The sequence below is a fragment of the Hemiscyllium ocellatum genome, chromosome 4, assembly GCF_020745735.1.
Source record: "Hemiscyllium ocellatum isolate sHemOce1 chromosome 4, sHemOce1.pat.X.cur, whole genome shotgun sequence".
Taxonomy (NCBI): Eukaryota; Metazoa; Chordata; class Chondrichthyes; order Orectolobiformes; family Hemiscylliidae; genus Hemiscyllium; species Hemiscyllium ocellatum.
This window is the reverse complement of record NC_083404.1, coordinates 2,630,613-2,656,724: the sequence shown is the minus strand read 5'-3', so window position 1 is coordinate 2,656,724 and position 26,112 is coordinate 2,630,613. Positions and strand designations below refer to the sequence as shown.

The 26,112-nt window shown below is 40.2% G+C and overlaps 1 protein-coding gene and 1 long non-coding RNA gene across 4 annotated transcripts in view; one reads left to right on the top strand and one right to left on the bottom strand.

Annotated features, from left to right (window-relative positions):
• Positions 1–26,112, bottom strand: part of chd7 (chromodomain helicase DNA binding protein 7) — a 343,180-nt gene that overhangs the window by 218,294 nt on the left and 98,774 nt on the right. The gene's annotated exons all lie outside the window — the stretch shown is intronic.
• On the top strand, positions 11,810–25,540 carry LOC132810334 (uncharacterized). Its single transcript, XR_009642784.1, has 3 exons — positions 11,810–11,886; positions 16,884–16,954; positions 24,927–25,540. It is a non-coding gene; the product is annotated as an uncharacterized LOC132810334 (long non-coding RNA).

Sequence of the window (26,112 nt, the reverse complement as noted above, 5' to 3'; positions counted from 1 at the left end):
GATCGTGGCCGATAATTTTCTCAATCCCTTCCTCCTGTCTTCTCGCCATTACCCTTGATCCCCTTACCAATCAAGAACTGACTGTCTGAAAGATATTCAATGACTTGGCCTCCACAGTTCCACAGATTCACCAACCTCTGTTCAAATTCCTCATCTCAGTTCTAAAGAGTACAGACCCAAAGTCCTGAACCACTCCTCATATGACAAGCCTTCATCCTCAGGAACATTCTAACAAACCTTTTCTGGATCCTCTCCAAAGGCAACACATCCTTCCTTAGATACAGTGCCTTAAACTGCTCACAGTATTCAAATACAATCTGAGCAGAGCATTACACAGCCTCAGCAGTACATTTCTACTCTTCTAATCTAGATCTCTTGAAGTGAATGCTAACACTGCATTTGACTTCCTAACTGCATTCATGAATTAATGCCACTCATACAAAAATTGATTTGGATATTCATCCTTTACTTTAGAAACTAAAAATGCAAGTGCTCAGAAAGATACACTATTAATATTCCCACATTCAAATGATCTACAATACATTAAAGCTAAAATGAAGCTAGCAAACTGTACCGCCATATTAAATATTAACGGTTTTGCATTCCATAGAGGTGCGAGTTTCTCAACCCCTCAATATTTTGATGCAAGTTAATTTTTCTGCTTGCATCTTCTGGCATGTGAACTCGAAGTCAACTGTGATGGTGGTGGTTTCTGACATACTAACTAAGCTAACTTTATCAATACTGGTACACAAAAGGAAACAAAAAGAATCAATTGATTAACCATTGTTTCCTGTAAAGTGGACACTCAACACAATTGGGTAGTATCATCAAACAAAACACAAGTGACCTGGAATGCATTGTACTCCATAGGAAAAGAAGATTTTAAACTGCAAACAATATTAAAGGAACTCTGGGTTTTTTTTAAACTGTTATGAAATGCTAGAGCCTAATGACAAAGATTGACAAAAAGGCATGCTCATGTGTACATCAATCTCTGACACAGCCAAAACCCACTTTATGTCATGCTCAGCACTATTTCCACACCAATTACTTTAGTATTTACTAAACACTGCCATCAGCTTCTCTTGCCATGAGACTCAGTTTCCAGCATTTATTTCCGCTCTAACTGCCACAAATTATACAACACTACAGCTGAATACTGGGGCCCTGCTCCTTTCATCTAGATGCCAAGAGCAACCCAATTGCCCTGGTAACCAGCAGTCACGTGACCAGCACCTGCTCCTTTGGCTTGCTGCCACTGTGTAAAGCCATCTGCTTCGCTCAGTCAGCCAGCTATGTTCACAACACCTGCACTGCAGCATTCTCAGGCTGCTTCTTACCAAATCACTGCAAAAGGTGTTCAAAAACATTCAGCATTTCTCACATTTGTATAAGTCAAAAAGACAATGGCAAACACCTTGATTCCATGCCAAGACCCTGTTCGGAGTACTCACTGATTCTTTCCAAACCACTAAATTTACACTGGTCTAACAGCACAAAGTAGGATAAAGTCAATTCTGAAATGCACATTTTGTAAAACAAAGTTGAGACATGGTTGAGATTGTGCAAAAAACATTGCCATGACTGAACCTGCACAATTAGCCAGTTTAATGTTTTCAGTTTAGTATCAGTTTAATAGCACAAACCAAATGGCATCAAGATTCTTCACTGTCATTTAAAAAAATACACACACACCAACTAAATGGAGCATGCTTTCACCACACAACAAAAAGCTCAAATATACAATCAATGTACACTATCCTCAAGCTGGTGCTATATTGCCGAGTTAACATCTAATCAAGTAATACATAACCGTGCTTGCACAAGTCAAGATGTATTTATTGATTTCAGATTTTCATTTCTTTGTGCCTTTACCAAAATCAGCGCAGATTCATCCAACCAGTAATGTTTCCTTGGTAACAGTACCAGAGTCCCATTTGATTGCACAGCAAATCAGACATTATTTTCTTCCCCCTCCTCATACTAGAGCTCTTTTCCTAGAGATAAATTTGGTACTTAAAGCCTTGCTCTGCCAAAAAGTCACACCCTCACATTGTCTTCAGACTTACTTGTATCTGTTACTTTAAATGCAAAAAAATTAAATGCTTTGCATCGTAAGGATCGTACTCTTTGCCATACTGAGATATTCTTTGAGCCCATACATAATTTTGTGCTCACTCAAATAAAAGGACAGAGGAATAAGAATTTGTTGCATGATAAAAGAACAGGACCAAAGGTTGACTATACAAATAAAACCTCTCAAACGTTCAAGCAAAATCAACTGAGTCTTTAAAAAGTCATTTTGGATCACCCTTTACAGGCTTCTTCTGAGATTCCATCACCATAAGTACTAGTGCCACATGTTTCAATCCACATAACAAACAACTGAACAGAATGGAAATGGTAATAATTGGAGATCCTGTCAACACAACAGCTGTCATGAAGACCAATGTTAGCAACCTATCAAATGTTGCAATTCTCACATTGTTACCACAGTGGCATCAGCCCAACAATAAAAGCAACTTTGGCACTTATATAACACTTTAAACCTGGAAATGATTTGCATGGTATTGCTAAGAGCATTTAACAAAACAATGAGCGAGAGCAGCAGTTACCAGAGGATGACAGCAAAGTAGAAGAGTAGGAATTGAGGGAGGGAATTCCTTTGCTTTGGCTCAGACAGCTGAAGACATAGACACCTCTGATGGGCTGACAGGAGTGGGGAACACACAAGAGACTAAAGGATTGTAGAGTTCTTTGAAGGGTACAGAAGTTCAGAGATTTGGTGCCCTGGTCATAAAGGAATTCAGACTTAGAATCAGAGTGCAGAACAGGACCTTCAACTAAATGACTACTCGCCTTGAATGTTGTGACATTTCAAGTACTCAGCCAAGTACTTTTTAAATGTTGTGAGGTTTCCTGCCTCAAGTACCTTCCCAGGCAGTGCATTCCAGATCCCCACCACCCTCTGGATGAAAAAGCTTTTCCTCAAATTCCCTTTAAACCTCTAGTCATTCATCTTAAAATTACATCCCCTTGTCAATGACCCATCCATCCACAATAGAGTAAAATATTAATGTTGAGACTCTCTAACGCAGAGTCAACGCAGGTCCGTTATCTGAGGGTGGTAGGTAAACTGAATTTGATACAGGATTGATTATAGGCAGTTCCATTGACATTAAATCGAAGGAAGCTAACAAAAAGAACAATCAACTCCAAACGTGTCAAGGTGTGGAGGGGGGCTTTGGCAATGAATAGACTGAGGCAGAGACAGGGATAGTTGATACTATTCAGGTGCAGTTGGACAACTTTTGTGCTAGAGAGCATTTCAGTTTGGAAGCCAGCATCAAAAACAACACTACGATTGTAAACAGCCTGATTCAACCAAGGAAGAGAGTTCGTTTGTGTGGAGGTTGAAAACTTATGCTTCAATTATCTTAATGTTTAACTGAAGGTACACTGTAGTTCATTCAGTACTGGGTGTTGGTAAAACCAGCTACAAACAGTGCAAATGAAGGTTCAAGAGATCTGAAAGACAGGCAGTGTATAGAACTGGACTTGATTTTTGAGTTTTACAATAATTCATACTTTTAGAATGTGTGCATTTGAACTGGTACAAATAAGTGTTATTTTATTTCGAAGCTTATGAAAAATATGAATAAACAAGGTAATAAACAATGAAGTGGGCTTGGGTAGTGCTTTTGCCACCTGATTCAGCACTCACTCTCTCCATCCCAGCTACAAATGAACATGCATGGCAACTCATCAGTTCACTAGCAGCAATCTCTACCACAAAGAGAATGACAGACATATAAAAGATCTTTGCTTCCAAGTTACATAGCATCCTGAGCCTCCATACTTGACCCAAAGGTGATTGAATAGCCAACAGCTTCTAATTCCCTACTTATTTACACCATTGTGGGAGTAGGTTACAGCGCTTCAAATGTCAAAGCAGGAAATCATTTCAGGAGTGATTTCACCGAAACCACCCAGCGAATTTGAACAGATATTCTGCAAAAAATGGAGAAGAAAAGTCTTACAAGATTATTTCTTTAGCTCCTTTAAGATATACACTCCGAAAACAGAGCTTCATTCATCACAAACAGCTGCTAATAACTACTGTTCTATTTACATATAACAACACTACAGAACTAAAATACTTCCTGACAATTGCTCAGATACAATCCATTGCCATACTGGTCAAAGACTGTAGTTTAATGTAAGGCGTGTGAAGGTTTGTAGCTCAGGTTGAGGTTTAGGGTGTAGGTTTGCTCGCTGAGCTGCAGGTTTGATATCCAGACGTTTCATTACCTGGCTCGGTAACATCATCAGTGGCGACCTCCAAGTGAAGCGAAGCTGTTGTCTCCTGCTTTCTATTTATATCTTTCTCCTGGATGGGGTTCCTGGGGTTTATTGTATTTAATACCTGAAAATTCCTCACACCTACTCAGACATTCCACCATTCAGTTATTTGGTTTCTATTTTATGATACAAACCACTTTAAGTTTGCTGTCTAATTTGCTATGTTTCTTCATACGAAATTAAAATATAAAATCAAATAATGTTGGCATCAATTTAAGCACAGACTTAAAAAAAAATGAAGTGCAATTACTGCGAAAGAAAACTTCACATTTGTAAACCAATAACAGCAAAAAATGCTTTACATTTTGCTTTGCTTTGGTGCCCTTGTAACTCTTAAGAATTGATGGAAACAACATTAATGCAATCTACAATATGCCTTTGAGAAGATTTGTAGCTCAGGTTGAGGTTCTGGATATAGGCTTGTTCGCTGAGCTGGAAGGTTCATTTTCAAGTGTTGTCATGTAACCTTGAGCTAACTCCCCCCCCAAAATACTAAGAATGAGTGGTTTGGGAATTTTTCATTCCATGCATAAGGAGGTAGGTTGACATAAAAATAAAGAGTGCCTAACTCACCTATAAAGTTAAAAATCACACAACACTAGGTTATAGTCCAACAGGTTTAATTGGAAGCACACTAGCTTTCGGAGCGACGCTCCTTCATCAAGTAATAGTGGAGGGCTCGATCATGATACAGAATTTATAGCAAAAATTTAGTGCTGAAATTATACATTGAAAAATTGATGGTCTGTTAAGCCTTTCATCTGTAAATCACAAAACCTTTTTTTAAAGTTGCATTCTCGGATTAGCTGTTAACAATAGTGATAGCTAGACAATATGTTGAAGGTGTTCGCCCCTTGTGTTCTCTCGGAGAAAGTGAGGATTGCAGATGCTGGAGATCAGAGCTGAAAATGTGTTGCTGGATTCCTGAAGAAGGGCTCATGCCCGAAACGTCGATTCTCCTGCTCCTTGGATGCTGCCTGACCTGCTGCGCTTTTCCAGCAACACATTTTCACCCGTGTTCTCTGTCTATGCCATGATGTTTAGATTGATTCGAATCTAAAAAGTGAGATAACAGAGTTTTACATAAATTCATGCAGTTTTTGAGCTCAAAGTTCTACATGAATGTATGCAGTTTTTGAGCAAAGTACAATGTAACTCTGCAAGTACAAATTCACCCCACAAAATGTGTGCGCATGGGGGTCTTTGTCTGTGTGTGCGTGTGTGGGTGTGTCTGTCTGTCTGGAGTGGTGGTGGTGAGAGAGAATGTGTATATGTGTGTGTGTGTGTGTGTGTGTGTGTGTGTGTGTGTTTTTTTGAGAGAAAGTGTGCGAGTGAGTGAGTGCAAAGTGTCTTAAATCTGTGAGGGGGTGCATGTGGGAGTGAGAGAGTCTATAAGGGTGTGTGGGGGTGTCTCAACTTCTGCCCCACCACCAAAACGGACCTATTGGTTCTGGCAGAGGAGTTCATCAGACAAATGAGACTCCGGAAATTCTTTCAAGGTGCCGGCAGTGAGCCTACTGATGAACTGGAACAGTCATCACAGGGAGGATGTAGAGGAGCGACCAAGGAAGGTGTCAACATGGACCCCATCGGAGGGCTGCTGCCCTGGACTTGACGTGTGTATGCTCAAACTGTCAGGAAATAAAAAAATGCCAGATTCATCAGCCGTACCCACAAGGTAGAGCAAAACCCATTCACAACGCAATGCCATCCAGGCTCTCAAAACCAATCACAACATTGTCATCAAATCAGCAGATAAAGGAGGAGCCATCGTCATTCAGAATAGAACAGATTACTGCAAGGAAGTGTACCAATAACTGAACAACCAGGAACACTACAGGCAACTACCAGCTGATCCAACCACAGAATACACTCGAGAATTAAACACACTGATCAGAACTTTGGATCCAGTCCTTCAGAGTTCCCTACGCACCCTCATCCCACGTACTTCTCGGTGTAGGCGACTTCTACTGCCTTCCAACGATACACAAAGCCAACACACCAGGACGTCCCATCATGTCGGGCAATGGGACCCTATGTGAGAATCTCTCCAGCTATGTGGAAGGCATCTTGAAACCTATAGTACAGGGGATCTCCAGCTTCTGTCGCGACACTATGGATTTCTTACAGAAACTCAACACCCACAGACCAGTCGAACTGGGAACATTCCTCGTCACAATGGACATTTCCGTACTCTACACCAGCACCCCCCACAAGAATGGCATCGCAGCAACAGCCTCAGTACTCAACACCAACAACTGCCAATCTCCAAACACCATCCCACAACTCATCTGCTTTATCCTCAATTACAACGTCTTCACCTTTGACAACCAGTTCTTCATCCAGACACACAGAACAGCCATGGGGACCAAATTTGCACCCCAAAATGCCAACATTTTTATGCACAGGTTCGAACAAGACTTCTTCTCTATGCAGGATCTCCAACCAATATTGTACACCAGGTACATTGATGACATTTTCTTCCTCTGGACCCATGGCGAGGAGTCACTGATAAAACTACACAGTGACATCAACAAGTTTCATCCCACCAAACTCACCATGGACTACTCTCGACTATCTGTCTCATTCTTGGACACGTGCGTCTCCATCAAGGGTGGAGACCTCAGCACCACACTCTACCGCAAACCCACAGACAACCTCACAATGCTACACTTCTTCAGCTTCCACTTAAAACATATTAAAACAGCCATTCCCTATTGACAAGCCCGACACATACACCGGATCTGCTCAGATGAGGAGGAAAGTGACGGACACCTGGAAGTACTCAGGGATGCCCTCACAAGAACGAGGTACGATGCTCAATTCATCGACCGCCAGTTCCTACGTGCCACAGCAAGGAACCGTAATTACCTCCTCAGGAGACAGACATGTGCTGCAACTGACAGGGTACCCTTCGTTGTTCAGTACTTCCCAGGAGTTGAAAAATTATGCCATGTTCTTCGTAACCTGCAACACATCATCAATGAGGATGAGCACCTCACCAAGACCTTCCCCACACCTCCACTACTTGCCTTTAAACAACCGCCAAACCTCAAACAGATCATTGTTCGTAGCAAACTGCCCGGCTCTCAGGACAACTCCATACAACACTGTCACGGTGGACGCTGCAAGACGTGTCAGATTGTGAACATAGATACCACTATTACGCATGGGAACACCTCCCACCTTGTACTCATGTGACTCAGCCAACGTTGTCTATCTTATACGTTGCAGGCAAGGATGCCCGGAGGCATGGTACATTGGGGAAACCGAGCAAAGGCTACGACAACGGATGAATGGGCACCACACAACAATCAACAGACAGGAGGGTTCCCTCCCAGTTGGGGAACACTTCAGTGATCCAGGACATTCAGCCTCGGGCCTTCGGGAGACCATCCTCCACGGTGGACTTCAGGACAGGCAGCAGAGAAAAGTGGCCGAGCAGAGGCTGATAGCTACGTTCGGTACCCGTAGGGAGGGCCTCAACTGGGACCTTGGGTTCATGTCACATTACAGGTGATCACCATTGCACTACACATACACACGGACACAGGTACACACCGATGTGCACACAGACACCCACACATACCCTTATAGGCACACACACTCCCACACGCACCCCCTCACAGACTTAAGACACTCTGCACTCACTACACACACACACACACACTCACTACACACACACACACACTTTCTCACACTCAACCCCCACCCCAGACAGACAGATACACAAACACACAGACACAGACAGACAAAGCCCCACACGCGCACACATATTTTGTGGGGTGAATTAGTACTTGCAGAGTTACATTGTACTTTGCTCAAAAACTGCATGCATTCATGTAGAACCCTGAGCTCAAAAACTGTATGAATTTATGTAAAACGCCATTATCTCACTTTTTAGATTCGAATCAATCTAAACATCATGGCATAGACAGAGAACACAGGGGGCCAACACCTTCAACATATTGTCTAGCTATCACCATTGTTAACAGCTAACCCGAGAATGCAACTTTTAAAAAAAAGGTTGAGAGATTTACACGTGGAAGAAGTGAAACTGTCACTGGATTCTAACAGATGAAAGGCTTAACAGAACCAATTTTTCAATGTATAATTTCAGTTACATCACACTGTAAATATTTGCTATAAATTCTGTGTTACGATCGAGCCCTCCACTATCACCTGATGAAGGAGCGTCGCTCCGAAAACTAGTGTGCTTCCAAATAAACCTGTGGGACTATTACCTGGTGTTGTGTGATTTTTAACTTTGTACACCCCAGTCCAACACCGGCATCTCCAAATCATAATTCACCCGTAGACTGATAATCTAAGTCACAAATATCACAGCACTGATGCAGAATTTAAAAATGATATATTAAAACAAGCTTCATCAGGTGAGAGGACTGGTTATATAAGGACTTTGACCTTTGAGACAAAACTTCAGACTGAATTTTGAAAAACAAGTTCATCATTCTTTCATTTGTTCATCCTGTGCATATACCATGGAAACTAACAGCTATTTTTTAAATTTCAAAAACCATCAACTTCAAGCAACATGGAGCACAGTAATTGTGAGCGCCTCTTCTTAAACTGCTAAACTTATAATTCCTTGCAAAAGATTATCAACTGCTTCATGAGCCTTGGGAGGGAAATTGTGAAAAAAAAGCCAGAGCTGAGACTCGAACATATGTGCAGGCATCTTGAGATCTGAAATGATTAACTGTGAAACAAATGGATATAGTTTCTCCCCTGAGTTCTCACTTGCAATTTGGTAGGAAGGTGGTGATAGAGTATATGGTAGATAGATATGGAAGCATGTGTTATGTCCTCCTTAACTACATCCCTTCCAGCAATTGTTTTTTGGCTTAGTCTGATGAAAACTAGAGACTTTCCTACAACTAGATCATCTTTACAACTGCCCACAAGACCTTTAGGTATAACTTTAAGATTACAGGATATTTTCAGCAGGATATTCAGTAATTAGCTTACAAGGGAGTGCTAATCACAGAAAATACAACATCTTGTCAGTGGGCCACTATTATTCGTGTTGGTATTGGTACCTGGACGTAATGCAAGGCTGCCCAGAGGTTTAAATTATAAATGATGGTACAGCAACCAAATCTGGGTGCCACATGCACCAACAGTTGAAGTGTTAACTGCAAGTAAAACCTTTTACCTTACCTTTTGCATAGAGTTGCTTGGACTCCATTTTAGAAAAAAAACTGAAAACCGTCCCCTGTAAACAAAACTAGCTGCTTTTGCCTGGAAAACAAATATGTTAACAGGTGACTATATGGCCCAATGGATGTCTGAGGAACAGAGTGGAACACTATCTAATTGATTTTCACTCACACAGTATTTTCACTATGGAATATTGCGTGCAATTCTGGTCTCCCTCCTATAGGAAGCATGTTGTGAAACTTGAAAAGGTTCAGAAAAGATTTAGAAGAGCGTTGTCAGGGTTGGAGAGCTTGAGCCATAGGGAGCAGCTGACTAGGCCGGGGCTATTTTCCCTGGAACATTGGAGGCTGAGGGGTGACCTTTCAGAGGTTTTAAATTCATGTGGGGCATGAATAGGGTAAATAGACATGGTCTAAAGATGAGAAGGGAAAAGATATAAAAGGGAACTAAGGGGCAACTTTTTCCACACAGAGGGTGGTGCATGCATGGAAGGAACAGCTAAAAGAAGTGGTAGAGGCTGGACGATTATTTTAAAGGCATCTGGATAGGTATATGAATAGGAAGGATTGAGAGGGATATGGGCCAAATACCCGCAAATGGGACTAGATTTATATAGGATATCAGATCAGCATGAACAAGGTGAATGGAAGGGTGTGTTTTTGTGCTGTATATCTCTATGACTCTAACCTTGGGATAATCCTAATCACTTTGCAGCCAATTGGTTTTTAATGAACTTAGCCGAGGAATAAATGTTGGGCAGAAGGCTCGTTGCACTGCCCCTACTTCTGGGCGAGGAGGCCTGGGCTCACGTTCCACCTGCTTCAGCTATGCCATAATATCTCTAAACAGAGAGATTAGAAAATACATTTTAAAAAAATTTAGCAGGACACTGGATGAATCCACTCAACTTTTTTGATTAACATCATGGATGGCTTCAGGCTAATATGAGAGGTCAGGCAGCCATTTTAGCAATTCATTTGAAAGATTATCCTACTCTATGATAGTCCCTCATAATGGGGATGATGTCTTCCAGGTTTTATGTGCCTTCATGTAACTCAATAGGCTAACACTGCAGCCATAGCTCTTTGAATGGGACAAAAGTTGCTGACAAAAATAGAGGTTCTCAATGAAAGGTTCTGTTTTCTCTCCTTCCTCTTTTGTCACGACTGCACAAAGTGTCAGTGTGGTTAGGGTCCAATGGTGCAACAGCTTCTCCCAGTGATTGTCTAACTGCTCTGAGTGTTAGTCAGTTCACTTGGCTGGATGGCTGATTTGTGATCCAAAATGAATGCATCTATATGGGTTCAATTACTACCTACCGACTGAGGTTACCATGAATGTCTCACCCTCTCCGCTTGCCTGACACATGGTGACCCTCAGGTTAACTCGCTAGTCATCTCTCTCCACTGTGGTCCTGTGGGACTATGCAATTTTACTTTTAGCTATACTGTAGAGGTTGCATTACACCATGCTTTCATTAAGCTGTTACAATGTTTTAGTCCTTGAAACCTGAAGAAAATTTTAGTCAGCTTCTATCCCAAACTGCAATTCACCATCCAATTATTGAACTGCACAAGCCCCAATATACTAGATAATTCTTCTGTCAGCTTTGTGATTTCTCACCACCAGCTTTAAATCACCAGCCTTACAATGTAGTGATATAAAAATTGAGTCAGTTAAACTTGGAAATTGTTTTTAAAAAGGTGTTATGGTATAGAAAGGAGAAGTGCGCTCAGTGCAGTAAAACGAAAGAAGAGGCCATTTCCTTTTAAAACATTCAGACTTCCACAGATGTAGCTGCAGAAATATAAACAATGCTACAGAGAAGCCCAATGGTTCTACAGAGAAAGTTATCCTAGAAACAGATGGAACCTAGGAACAGAATCTCAGAAACTGCCTGGCAAACAAGTTATCCTCAATAAGCTGGTCTTTGAAGCACCTATAGAAAAGAACTTTTCCAAACTATTGCCTTTTCTATCTGTAGGTCTCATAGATAAGATCATACATTTACAGTTTCTTTGAAACAAGATGATCACAGATTCAAATCAATCAACATAAAAATATCTTGAAAATAAACAGTTGAAAATTAGTTTGTTGTATTGAATTAAGGTGAACTATATGAATGAAGGGAAGAAGGGACTGGGGGAATTCTAGCGAAGTTTGCCGATGATACAAAGTTAGGTGGACAGGCAGGTAGTACTGAGGAAGTGGGGAGGCTACAGAAGGATCTAGACAGTTTGGGGGAGTGGTCCAGGAAATGGCTGATGGAATTCAATGTGAGCAAATGCGAGGCCTTGCACTTTGGAAAAAAGAATACAAGCATGGACTACTTTCTAAACGGTGAGAAAATTCATAAAGCCAAAGTACAAAGGGATCTGGGAGTGCTAGTCGAGGATTCTCTAAAAGTAAACATGCAGGTCGAGTCCGTGATTAAGAAAGCGAAAGCAATGTTGTCATTCATCTCAAGAGGGTTGGAATATAAAAGCACCATTGTGCTACTGAGATTTTATAAAGCTCTAGCTAGGCCCCATTTGGAGTACTGTGTCCAGTCTTGGTCCCCACACCTCAGGAAGGACATACTGGTACTGGAACGTGTCCAGCAGAGATTCACATGGATGATCCCTGGAATGGTAGGTCTAACATACAAGGAACGACTGAGGATCCTGGGATTGTATTCATTGGAGTTTAGAAGATTGAGGGGAGATCTAATAGAGACATACAAGATAATACATGGCTTGGAAAGGGTGGACGTTAGGAAATTGTTTCCATTAGGCAAGGAGACTAGGACCTGTGGACACAGCCTTAGAATTAGAGGGGGCAAATTCAGAACAAAAATTGGGAGACATTTTTTCAGCCAGAGAGTGGCGGGCCTGTGGAATTCATTGCCGCAGAGTGCAGTGGAGGCCGGGACGCTAAAAGCCTTCAAGGCAGAGATTGATAAATTCTTGATGTCGCAAGGAATTAAGGGCTATGGGGAGATTGCGGGTAAGTGGAGTTGAAAGGCCCATCAGCCATGATTGAATAGCGGAGTGGACTCGATGGGCCGAATGGCCTGCTTCCATTCGTATGTGTTATGGTCTTATATGCTAGTTTGTATTAGTACAGATTCAGAAAGCAAACCAATTCCTTTGGGCAATGCTAGAGGCAACACTGAACAGTGAAACACCCAATTTCTAGTCATGACATGCCACTTTTTCCCATTATGATCTATCCAAACTTCAAAATTGCTGTGACGCACGACAGACTGCACATCTGGAAAGGGGAGAGAGAGAGCGCGCGCGCGCGAGAGAGAGAGAGAGAGAGAGAGAGAGAGAGAGAGAGAGAGAGAGAGAGAGAGCGAGAGAGAGAGCGCGAGAGAGAGAGAGAGCGCGCGAGAGAGAGAGAAGTGAATAGGATGTATAGGAAGTATAGGAGTGATAGCACTGAGAAAAATGGCAAAGGGTTGCTGAGGACTACTAACAAACTTTTCTCACCTGCCCCATTTGCACACGATAACATGCCTAACAAAAAAACCTTTGGTAACCAACCTTGGAGCTGATCCTAGGATTGTCCTATCTAAGTCCCTGCTCCAGAGTTTTATGGTATCTAGGATTCAGCTTCATAACGGATTGTTTATTAACCTAAGGATCACAGCCATTTCTATCTACAACAGTGAATCATAAATATAGAACATAGAAAAATACAGCACAAAACAGACGCTTTGGCCCACGATGTTGTGCAGAGGTTTAATCCTAATGTAAAATATAGTGAACTTATTGCACACCCCTCAACTCACTGCTATCCATGTGCATGTCTAGCACTTGCTTAAATGTCCCCAAAGACTCTGCTTAATTACTAGTTTTTTTCAAAGTTGTAACATTCCAAGGAAATAAAAGTAGAAACCAATTTTGCCTGTGATGCATCTGTGTAGGCAACAAGTTCCCCACTATTCCTTGGTGACTTAGTGCTCTGGGACAGTGCAGAGATTCAAATCATCCTGCAGAAAACAGCAGATGCATGCCTTGTAGTTATGGAGCAATAACAAGTGCCCATATGTCATGTTGTAATTTAAAACCATCCAACATTTTTATTTATTTGGTTATCACTTAGTCGAAAGGGGTGGCATTGATAATGTACCCAACAGAATTAAACCCTAATAGAGGCTCCAACAAACTCAGTAGCTACCAAATTAATGTGTCTTCCCATGTTCTGTTGAAAGGCTGAAGTAAACCAGAAACAGGCTTGCGCTTGTCATGATACTCAATTCCAAGGAATTATAAGTTTATATTCTGGAAATTATCATCCAATATTCGTTTTAGAAAATTACATACATTACAGCTCCTAATACGAAAGCGAATATTGATGAATGTATTGGCCAACACATTAGTAGCAATACTGAATGTCATATACACATCAAGGAGGTTTTAACCTGATACCCTGGGGCTAAAGTTAATACAGCACCTTCCTATCCAGCTGCCTCTACCTGGCAACATAGTGTTCTCTAATAAAATAAAGTTAGTCAACAAAATTAAACTGGAACAAAATATTCAAGTCTGTTGTGGTTCTGTTCGCCGAGCTGGGAATTTGTGTTGCAATCGTTTCGTCCCCTGTCTAGGTGACATCCTCAGTGCTTGGGAGCCTCCTGTGAAGCACTGAGGAGGTCACCTAGACAGGGGACGAAATGTTTGCAACACAAATTCCCAGCTCGGCGAACAGAACCACAACAACGAGCACCCGAGCTACAAATCTTCTCCCAAACATTGAATATTCAAGTCTGAACAAGAAACATCACTTCTGGATACTTGCTAATAGTTGGTTACCGTAACTGCTAAAATTAGATAAGAGTCATTGAGGTGTACAGCATGGAAACAGACCCTTCAGTCCAACCCATCCATGCCGACCAGGTATCCCAATCCAATCTAGTCCCACCTGCTACCACACGGCTCATATCCCTCCAAACCCTTTCTATTCATATACCCATCCAAATGCCTCTTAAATGTTGCAATTGTACCAGCCTCCACCACATCCTCTGGCAGCTCATTCCATACACATACCACCCTCTGCATGAAAAAGTTGCCTCTTGGGTCTCTTTTATGTCTTTCCCCTCTCACCCTAAACTTATGTCCTCTAGTTCTGGGAAAAGACTTTTTCTATTTATCATATCCATGCCCCTCAATTTTGTAAACCTCTATAAAGGTCACCCCTCAGCCTCTGACACTCCAGGGAAAACAGCCCCAGCCTGTTCAGCCTCTCCCTGTAGCTCAGATCCTGCAACCCTGGCAACATCCTTGTAAATCTTTTCTGAACCCTTTCAAGTTTCACAACATCTTTCTGATAGGAAGGAGACCAGAACTACATGCAATATTCCAACAGTGGCCTAACCAATGTCCTGTACAGCCGTAACATGACCTCCCAACTCCTGTACTCAATACTCTGACCAATAAAGAAAAGCATACCAAACACCTTCTTCACTATCCTATCTACCTGCGACTCCACTTTCAAGGAGCTATGAACCTGCACTCCAAGGTCTCTTTGTTCAGCAACACTCCCTAGGATCTTACCACTCAGTGTATAAGTCCTGCTAAGATTTGCTTTCCCAAAATGCAACACCTCTCATTTATCTGAATTAAACTCCATCTACCACTTCTCAGCCCAATGGCCCATCTGGTCCAGATCCTGTTATAATCTGAGGTAACCCTCTTCGCTGTCCACTACACCTCCAATTTTGGTGTCATCTGCAAACTTACCAACTGTACCTCTTATGCTCGCATCCAAATCATTTATGTAAATGACAAAAAGTAGAGGGCCCAGCACCGATCCTTGTGGCACTCCACTGGTCACAGGCCTCCAGTCTGAAAAACAACCCTCCACCACCACCCTCTGTCTTCTACCTTAGTGCCAGTTCTGTATCCAAATGGCTAGTTTTCCCTGTATTTCCATGAGATCTAACCTTGCTAACCAGTCTCCCATGGGGAACCTTGTCCAACGCCTTATTGAAGCCCATGTTTTGGTATTAGCATTATTCACTTACACTGAAACAAAACTGAAAATGCTGCACACATATTACAGGTTGGATTTGTTAATAGCTGACAGCAAAACTTTTCTTTTGCATTAACAAACATTTTCTTTAGACAAAATCTGAAAAAAAAATCTTCCCTTAGGTTACAGTGGTATTATTTCAAAATACGGGAGATGACTGGCAACCATTAGAATATGAAACAACGCACATCTTTGACAAAGAAATGGAGTTTAAATACACCCTGCTGCAAAGTAGTCATTAATATGTTCAAGAACATGTGTCGTAAATACTTGTTAACTATTACCTACAACAACCTGTAGTTACAATCACTGACGGTGCCTGTTGGGAGTTGCCTTAGTTTCAAAATTGACACTGCCTAGCAACACAGAGCCATCTTGTGCCATTAATACAACTTTCACTGCTTAACCAAAGTAAGCAGATAAAGAATCCACCAGCTATATTGATAGTATGTAAATCTATATTTTAAAAAACGAAATTGCTTATGAAAACTCACTTAAGCAACACACCTTCTCACCATCTCCAACTTCATTGTTAAGCTGCAATCAAATTATACTTAGAGAATGCTTTGAATTCAAATATGTCCCCAAAGAGATGGGTGAATAAATTTGTGAATTAGGATTCAAACACAGATCCCTGTGGGTCTCCACTCATCAAAGCCTGCCAATCAGAAAAAGACCCATTGTGCTTACAGCCTGTTTTCTGCCAATTAGCTAATCTTGTATCAAGGCCAACATTTATGCCCAAACCATGAGCTTTCATCTTCCACAATAAACGACAATGTGCATCTTACCAAATACAGCCTGGAAATTCAAATATAGTGCATCCCCAGGTTCCCCTCCCTCTACAGCAGATGTTACTCTTTCAAAATACTCGAATAAATTGAATAAAAATCATTTTCCTTTGACAAAACCTACTGACTCATTCTGATTACTTTGAATTTTTCTAAGTACGCAGTTTAAATTACTGACTGAAGGCAGGGACAAAGGGAGGCAATGGGAACCATTGACACAATCAGTTAGTACTGGATCCAGGGAGGAGAGTTGGATGATCAGGTGGGAAAGGGATCTGGGGAACATTGGATTGCTCACTGGCAAGATGAGCAGTGGTAGGAGCAAGGTGTAATGGACAGAAACGATCCAAGTGTAGATTCCAGATTAAGTGAATGAAAGATTGGGACATGTGGTCAGGGTAGGGAAGAGAAGAAATTGCCTTAGAGTTTGAAGAAGGAGAGAATACCACCGCGAAAATGACAAGTCAAATTCCAACTTTCGAAGTATGAAAACCTGAAATATTTTTCCTTGATCTCCATACCCATTAGGTTTGAGAGATTGGAGATGAGGCCTGACCACAGGGGTGATAAGGATGGGAGACAGGGAGACAAAGGTGACGGTAAGCTTGTTCACAATGTTTCTCAAAATTGAGTTTGATACAGAAGTCATCTGGCCATTTAGACAAATTCCATTTTTTAAAAAAAACTTTTATACATCAATATTTTTCTACATAGGTGATGTACCACACTGCCACCTCAATGATGATGCATCTATTACATTTTTGGGATTCAAGGTTCCAGAAAAAATGCTCTGTACATTGATGGCTTAAAAAAAAAATCAATGTCAGGGGGTCACTGCAAGAATACAAAACTGTCCCTTTAAGAGCATAACAACCAAAATGCTGTGATTAAAACAACTCGCACCAACTAATCAAATTAATCAAGGAATTTCACTCAGTGATGCACATCTTAAAGCCAAAAACCAATACCAGTAATTTAATTACTTATACACATTTCTCCAGATTTAAAGTTAACGTCTCATTATTTACACAAAAATCATAATGCAAAATAACAAAATTGCTCCGTATAAAAACTGCTGACATTAAGACTTAGTCAATAATGTGAAATAATTTGCAGTTATAAGACCAACTCTCCTAATAATCAAGGTTAAGCCAGCTCCAATCCAATCATTAGATAATAATCCAACCAGTTCATTCCCTCTGCTTCCAATGTCAATCACCATTAATCACAGGATTTCAAATAGAATTTTGGTGGGGGGTGGGGAAGAGTGCCGAGATGGATATCATTGCAATGTAACCATGGGACAAAGAAACAGAATAAAACATCAGATTAACAAAAGGGGAAAACAAGGAAGGGATTAGAGTGTTTGGTAGTTGATCAGACTGAAGGAATAATAGATTTACAAAAAGAACCTTACTTCCAATTTGTTTACACATCCAAATTTTCTGCTCATTTCGAACCAGTTTCAAGGAAGTGTTTTTTTGAAAGTTAAACAAAACATCTTTTAAAAATTACACTTTGAACATGTTTAGAAAGAGACAAACACTGAGCAGGTGATGTAGGTGTGTGCAATTTTGAAAAGAGAACTCTGGCTGGATAGATTATTTAAAGTTCCATAAATTCAAAGCAGCACAAAAAAAGTTCAGCAATTATGCCAATCCTACCAGTCCAAAGATGTGCAGGTCAGGTGAATTGGCCATGCCAAACTGCCCACAATGTTAGGTACATTAGTCAGAGGGAAATTGGTCTAGATGGGTTATTCTTCGGAGGGTCAGTGTGGACTTGTTGGACCGAAGGGCCTGTTTCCACACTGCCGGGCCAAAGGGCCCGTTTTCCACACTGTTGGGAATCTAATCTATAAAAACATTAACATGCAAATCAAGCACAATAAGTACACTTCACTGTCAGCGAACTCAAACTGAAACATCGCCTGCAATTCTAATTACAGGTACTTCCTATTAATGCCAACTAGGTGAATATTTTAAGCTCAGAACTTGCCCCCACTACAAAGTGCTGGTAGGAAAGTTTGTGATAATACTTTCAAAATATTCTAGTGAGTCTGCACACTAACGTAGAGAGCAGTACAGCCACCTTAATGGTGATATTCCAATCTCAGTGAGGCCATCTGTTGCAGAACTTTCCCAATAGGAAGGAAGAGAAAAAGATGTGGTCAATTCAATATTAGCACATGCAGGGATCTCCCAGTAAGAAAATATTGTGTTCTGTAGCAGGATATCATTTTGTGTAAAATGTCTATTGTATTTGTGAGAAATATACAAAATATCAACATGAGCATTATTCATTTATTCTTGCATTTAAATTAGTTATAGATAACATGGTGCATAATGAGTAGATTCATAACTAATTTGATTCTGTGATCTATAAAACTCAGACTGTAATCTTAACATAATTACCTAGACAGCAGTCTCAAGATATTATTATTACAAACTAACTTTGTTGAAAATCCATTTTTGTACAAAAAAATTACTTGCAGAAAATACTGCTGCTTATAAATTCAATATGAAACACACTGAAGAATATTACAAGTGGGCAATAATAACCAAAATGCAACCAAGATCCAGACAAGTTTCAATTTTTAGTAGAATTGTCAAAGTAAACTGCTCTGGCCAAAGCTCCTGTTCGTTGTATATCCATGGTAATTGTTTACTTTCAGTCAGGCAAGCATTTTTTTAAAACAATTGCAATTGTTCCTGCCACAAAAGTGTAGGAAAGAGAGGTCAAGTTACATGACTGAGCAGCAATCTCCTGGGATGTGTGTATCAGAGAAGCTGTAAGAGAGATGGGAAGTATATATGGAACCTTGAGAGCCACAGGGTGTGGGCCAGCCTGGAGCAAGGAACGAGAGTAAACTAGCAAACAGGCAAATAAAACACATTTGCAATTAACACTAGGCAAAATACAAACTGGCTACAAATATAGTGGCCGAGAGTTTAAACAAGACCTGGGAGGGTGCCCATTAGGGATACACAATGGCAGATTGTTCAGATGATCGTTTTCTGCATATTGGTTTTGAGATAAGGAGTGGAATTTATCACGTTCACCCTAATGCACTGCTGAGTCCCGGCATATCAGGCAAGACTGTAGTATGCAACCAAGTAATTCAGAGGTTAGTGCTTAAATGTGGGCCAAAATGTCTGCTCTGCCACTTAATGACAACGTAACTGATCTGATTGCACCTCAAATCCATATTTCCACCTCCCCCGATAATCTTTTTTACTCCCTTTCTCAACAAGGAACCATCCTCTTCTGCTTTAAAAATATTCAAAGACTCTGCTTCAGGGAAAGAGTTCCAAAGATTCACAAACCCTCAAGGAAAGAGTTTCGCCTAACCGGTTTTAAATGAACTATTTTTAAAAGCAGTGATATCCGAATTAGTGATTCTCCCATAACAAAACATCCTCTCCTAACAGCCAACCTATCAAAATTTCTCAACACTATTTGATCCAACCAAGCTGTCTCTTTCGCTTCCAAAACTCCAGCAGATTCAAGCCTACCCAGTCTAATCATTCCTCTTAAGGCAAACTGTCCAACGGTTCATCTGGTAAACATTTACTGAATTGCTTCCAATACATTTGCAACCTTCCTTGATGTGGCTTCACCATTTCCCTGTAAATTGGAAGCACAAGTTTGCTATTTTTGTACTCAATCCCTTGCAATAAATTACAGCTTTTGAATTATTTGCAGTATCAGCATGCTAACTTTTTCTGATTAACATACAAGGATACCTATACCCTGCTGCACCTCAGAGCTCTGCAGCCTCTCATCATCTCATTATTTCGTTAAATGAACAATTTCACATCTTCCCATAATCTATTCCATTTGCCATGTCTGTACCAACTCATTTAACCTGTCTTTTTGTAGCCTAATGTTCATTTCATAACTTATTCTTGGACCCTGCACCCAAGTTTTTACATACATTGCAAACTGGTGTGTGCCCAGCCTTGATCCCTATGGCACACCACTTGTTACATTTTGCCAAACACAAAAAGATCCACTTATGAGTCCTCTTTGCTTCCACTGGGGGACAGGATCAAGGAAACCCTAAGACTTTCTATAGGTATACCAGGAATCAGAAAATGACTAGAGTAAGATTAGGGCCAATCAAGGACAGTAGGGGAAGTGGTAAATGAATATTTTTCATCTGTATTCACACTGAAAAAAGACTATACAGTCGAGAACAATACTGAGATACAGGCTACTAGACTAGATGGAATTGAGATACATAAGGAGATGGTGTTAGCAATTCTGGAAAGTGTGAAAATAGATAAGACCCCTTGGCCAGATGGGATTTATCTTGGGATTCTCTGGAAAGCCAGGGAGGAGACTGCCGAACCTTTGGCTTTGATCTTTATATCGTCATTGTCTACAGGAATAGTGCCAGAAGACTGGGAGATAGTAAATATTGTTCCCTTGTTCAAGAAGGGGAGTAAGACAACCCTGGAAATTCTTCGACCTAAGAGCCTTACTTTGGTTATGGGTAAAGTGTTAGAAAGGATAAGAGATAGGATTTATAATCATCTAGAAAGGAATAAGTTAATTAGGGATAGTAAACACAGTTTTGTGAAGGGTAAGTCGTGCTTCACAAACTTTGAGTTCTTTGAGAAGGTGACCAAACAGGTGGATGAGGGTAAAATAGTTGATATGACGTATATGGATTTCAGCAAGGCATTTGATAAGGCTCCCCATGGTCGGCTATTGCACAAAATACAGAGGCATGGGATTGAGGGCGATTTAGCGGTTTGGATCAGAACTTGGCGAGCTGAAAGAAAAAGGGGGTCATGGTTGATGGGAAATATTCATCCTGGAGTTCAGTTACGAGTGGTGTACAGCAACGATCTGTTTTGGGTCCGTTGCTGTTTGTCATTTTTATAAGTGACCTGGAAAAGTGCATAGAAGGATGGGTTAGTAAATTTGCAGATGACACTAAAGTCGGTGGAGTTGTGGAGAGTGATGAAGGATGTTGTAATTTAGAGCGATATACATAAGCTGCAGAGCTGGGCTGAGGTGGCAAATAGAGTTTAATGCAAAAAAAGTGTGAAGTGATTCACTTTGGAAGGACTAACAGGAATGCAGAATACTTGGTGAATGGTAAGATTAGTGGTAGCGTAGATAAGCAGAGATCTCGGTGTCCAGGTACATTGATCCTTCAAAGTTGCCACGCAGGTTGATAGGGTTAAGGCGGCATATGGTGTGTGTTAGCTTTTATTGGTAGAGGGATTGAGTTTTGGAACCATGAGATCATGCTGCACCTGTACTAAACTCTGGTGCAGTCACATTTTGAATATTGCAAACAGCTCTGATCACCACATTATAGGAAGGAGATGGAAGCTTTGGAAAGGGTTCAGAGGAGATTTATGAGAAAATTGCCTGGTATGGAGGGAAGGTATTATGAGGAAAGATTGAGGAACAAGAGACTGTTTTCATTAGAGAGAAAAAGGTTGAGAGGTGACTTAATTGAGACATAAGATAATCAGAGAGTTAGATAGGGTGGACAGTGAGAGCCTTTTTCCTCGGATAGCCATGGCTAGCTCATGGGGAGATAGCTTTAAGTTGACGAGTGATAGATATAGGACAGATGTCGAGGTGGTTTCTCTACTCAGTAGTTGGGAGAATGGAACACACTGCCTGCAACAGTAGTAGGCTCGTTAACTGTGAGGGCCTTTAAATGGTCATTAGATAGGCATATGGATGAGAATGGAGTATCGAGTAGGTTAGATGGGCTTCAGATTGTTGCGCCAATCTGTGGAACCATTGAGGGCCAAAGGGACTGTACTGCATTGTAATTTTCTATGTTCCATATTAGAATGCTATCCTTTTCACCTTAAGTATTTATGATAATAAACTTTGATGTGGGCAGTCTCTCAAATGCCTTCTGGAAATTTACATATAGTACATCTATCTGGTTCCTTTTATCAACAGCACAACACTTCCACATTAGATGGCTTTATGAAGGAAAAATAATGTTAAAGCCATGGCGACTCTGCCCTAATACCTTGAACTTACCAAGTGCAAATAGTTGTCTGGTAATACAGATCTTGAATATTGATTAAATAACATTTTCTTGAAACTTTTCCTCTTGTACTCATTACGGAAATTCACAAGAAATATGAAAATCAGGGGGAAATTTAAAAAAAAACTGAATGAAAGAAGAGTGTTGATTATTGACAAATGGCCTCAGATTGGTAGGTGCATTGCCATGGAGAATGCACCAATTAATCATGACTGACACTTTCATATTTATCAGTACTGAAATTTTAAAATAATTTAGAATTTCACAATGTAAATTATTAACTTATTTAATAAATTAGGTGATGGCGTCGTGGTATTATCACTGCACTATTAATCCAGACATTCAGGTCACGGTCTGGGGACCTAGGTTCAAATCCCACCATGGCAGATGGTGGAATTTGAATTAGAGTCACAGCAATACTAATCTGGAAATAAAAGTCTACTGATGACCATGAAACCATTGTTGATTGTCAGGAAAAACCCATCTGATTCACCAATGTCCTCCAAGGAAGGAAATTGCCATCCTTACCTTGTCTGACCTACATGCGACTCCAGACCCACAGCGAAGCAGTTGATTTATTGTTTCCTTGTGGGTAATGAGGAATTGGTAATAAATGCTGACCTAGCTAGAAGTGCCCACATCCCATAAATGACTAATAACAGCTTATAACATTTTCTCTGTAACAGATGGCTAGCTAACTGGTCTCTTCAGTTGCCGGATTTCCTTCCCTCCATTGGTGAATAAAGTAGTTGTGGTTGCAATTTCACAATCTAATGGAACCTTCCCAAAATCATGGGAACTTTAAATAATAAAAACCAACTTAACAACTGACTAATTTTTTTAAGATCCCAGAACTAGGGCTATCAGGACATAGATTCTTGTCAGCTCATAGCTCCAACAATCCACTCATTAGTCCACTGCAGTTATTTTCTTGAGTCCCTCCCTTCCTCCCATTTCACAATTTATTGCTGCTTCTACAATGTTACTTATATCCTTTATAGAGAAAACCAATGCAAAAATACTTGTTCAATTAATTTTTCATCTCTTTATTTTCCATCATTATTTCTCCACACACTTTCTATAGCACCAATGCCCACTTTGTTAACTTCTCAAGTATTTCTAGAAATACATATTACCTATTTTTGTAGCTCTGGCCAATTTTTTCACTAAGTTTTTCTTCTTACTAATTTAAGTAATTTTTGCTGTTTTTATTTTCTGTCCAGCCACCTGTCTTTGCACATTCAAAAAAGTCTGATATTATCTTTAACCTTTCTCATTAACATAGATGATGGATCCAACCCTTTGGAATTCATCTACTGTGTATTCAGAAATACCTCTTTAAACAGTCTCTATTGGCCAATGCTTTCACAAAACCAGCCAAACCATTCTAACAAGTTCTGCTTTCATGCCCTCATAACTGCCCTTAGTTAATTTTTATTTTTTTTAAAAAAAGTGTGTTTTGGACGCACTCCTCTCTCCAAACCAATTGGAGCATTCAATCATATTATGGTCATTGCTACCTCAGGGACACCTTTACTGAGGTCATATCTTGTTACACAATAGCAAGTCGAGTATAACCTGCTGTTGGGCTCCAGAACAAGTGTTTCTCAGGAACTTTCCCCAAAACATTCAATGAATTCATCTGGGCTACTTTTGCCCAACTGACCTTTCCAATCAATGAGGTTAAAATTTCCCAAGATTATCACCTTTTTGCATGTTCTCATTATTTCGTCCCTTCTGCTCCAATCTGCCATGTTAGGTTACTGTTAGGTGCCTGTACAGCACTCCAACAAACAACCTCCTGTTTTTATAATTTCTCACCTTTACCCAAACCATTTTTACTCCTTGGTCTCCGAAACTTAGTTTATCCTTCTCTACTGGGACAACAGTATTTGCAAACAGAATTACACTTCTACCTTTTCCTAGCTTCCTGTTCTTTATGGAATGCACAGTACAATTAAACTTTCAGGCCCAATTACTTATCAGTTTATAGCCATGTCTCTGCAATTGCTAGCACATCACACTTTCCTATTCTAATTGTAATTCTCAGTTAATCAGTTTTGTTTCAAGTTCTATATGCATGCTATGTGTGATTTTATCCTTTTTTGGAACATATCTGTAATTTTAGTCTTAGATTTGAATTTGTTAAACAGAATACTCAAGGAAGGTTGATCATTTCCTGCATTAGTCTCTATGGTCTTGGCTCTACTCTTTAATCCTAAGTTTGACCCTTTGCGCCAGTGTTTTGTTTAAAAATCCTCCCTATTTCATGATTTTGCAGCACCATTATAGTTCGTTTGGAGACCATCGCATTGATACTGAATCCACAGCTTGCCCAGTACCACGGCCAGTGTCCCATGATCTGGAACCTATCTTGCACCTTTGAGCAACATATTCATGTCGTTAATCCAATTTACATTATCTCAGTTTGCACATTACTATGGTAATAATTAAAGATTGTGATCTTTGAAGTCCTTGTTTTTACTCTGGCATCTGACTTCTCATCCTAACTATGCACAACCTTTTCCTTTGTCCTGCAGATGATGTAGCTACTTACACGGACGATGACAACTGAATACTCCCCTTCCCTCAGCACGCTCCTCTCCAGCCTTGAGCAGATCTCTGAAACCCTGGCATCAAGCTGTAACATTACCATCTGGATTCAGACTTTGCTGTCGGCAGCAGTGTCAATCTACCTGACTGTACTGTCCCTTACTATCATTACATTCCTCCATATGTTCCCTCCATTTGAAGAGTTTCCTGTGCCACAGTGACATTGTCATTTAGCTCATTCACATTGCAGCCCTACTTGCTCATTAAATAGATATTTTTTTGAAAGCACCATCTGTATATTTGGCCAAATTACTTGTAAAAGGGAAGGAAGGGCCCAACTAAATATTAAATTTGCTATAATTTTTTCAATTACATTGAACATTTTCATAGTTTTCAATTTATTGAAGCCATTAGGCATATGCAGTAACCTGTACTAAATCCTATGCAACAAAGCACTTACGCCTTAATTAATTTAGGAAGTTGAGTAATTTCTTTCCCCAATTACATTAGATATCTGATATATCCGACATATCTTTGCTGGCATTGATCCAAGTTAAAGCACTTTATATTCCATGGTAAGAGCTACAGAGGAGGAGCTGGAATAGGCATCAACTGATAACTTGTTTTCAAGATTAGCATCTCAAATGTTCACAACTGCCAAAAAAAGTATGCATTTGATTTTTACAACCTCTTTTAATGTTTTGGATACAAACTTTCTTGAACATTAATTTTAAATAGCAGTTTAGCAAATTCAATGCATTCATTATAATAAATATACTAATTAGAAAAGCATTGAGATATATTTTCCTCAATTTCCGAGCTTCATGCTGGATCTTCAAAGGTCTTGCAGAGGAAAAAAAAAACTAAAGTAAAATTTATTTTCAACAACGAGACATTTAATAACCATGAAAACCATAATTCTGGCCAATTCAAAAACAATTCAATCAAAACTCAAGGATCCAGTTCTGAAAGCTGGAAATATTTCGTTTCATCAAGTAACTCATCTATATTATTACCAATAAAGGTGATCAGTGTGTAAATAAAGCACACAAAGGCAAACAAACTTTCAATCAGATGTTTCAAACTTGCCCTGCATTGCTTCAAGCACAGTAAAATAACTTCGATAAATTTACAAAGCAGAACTACCATGTTTACTGTATACAGTAAGATGGC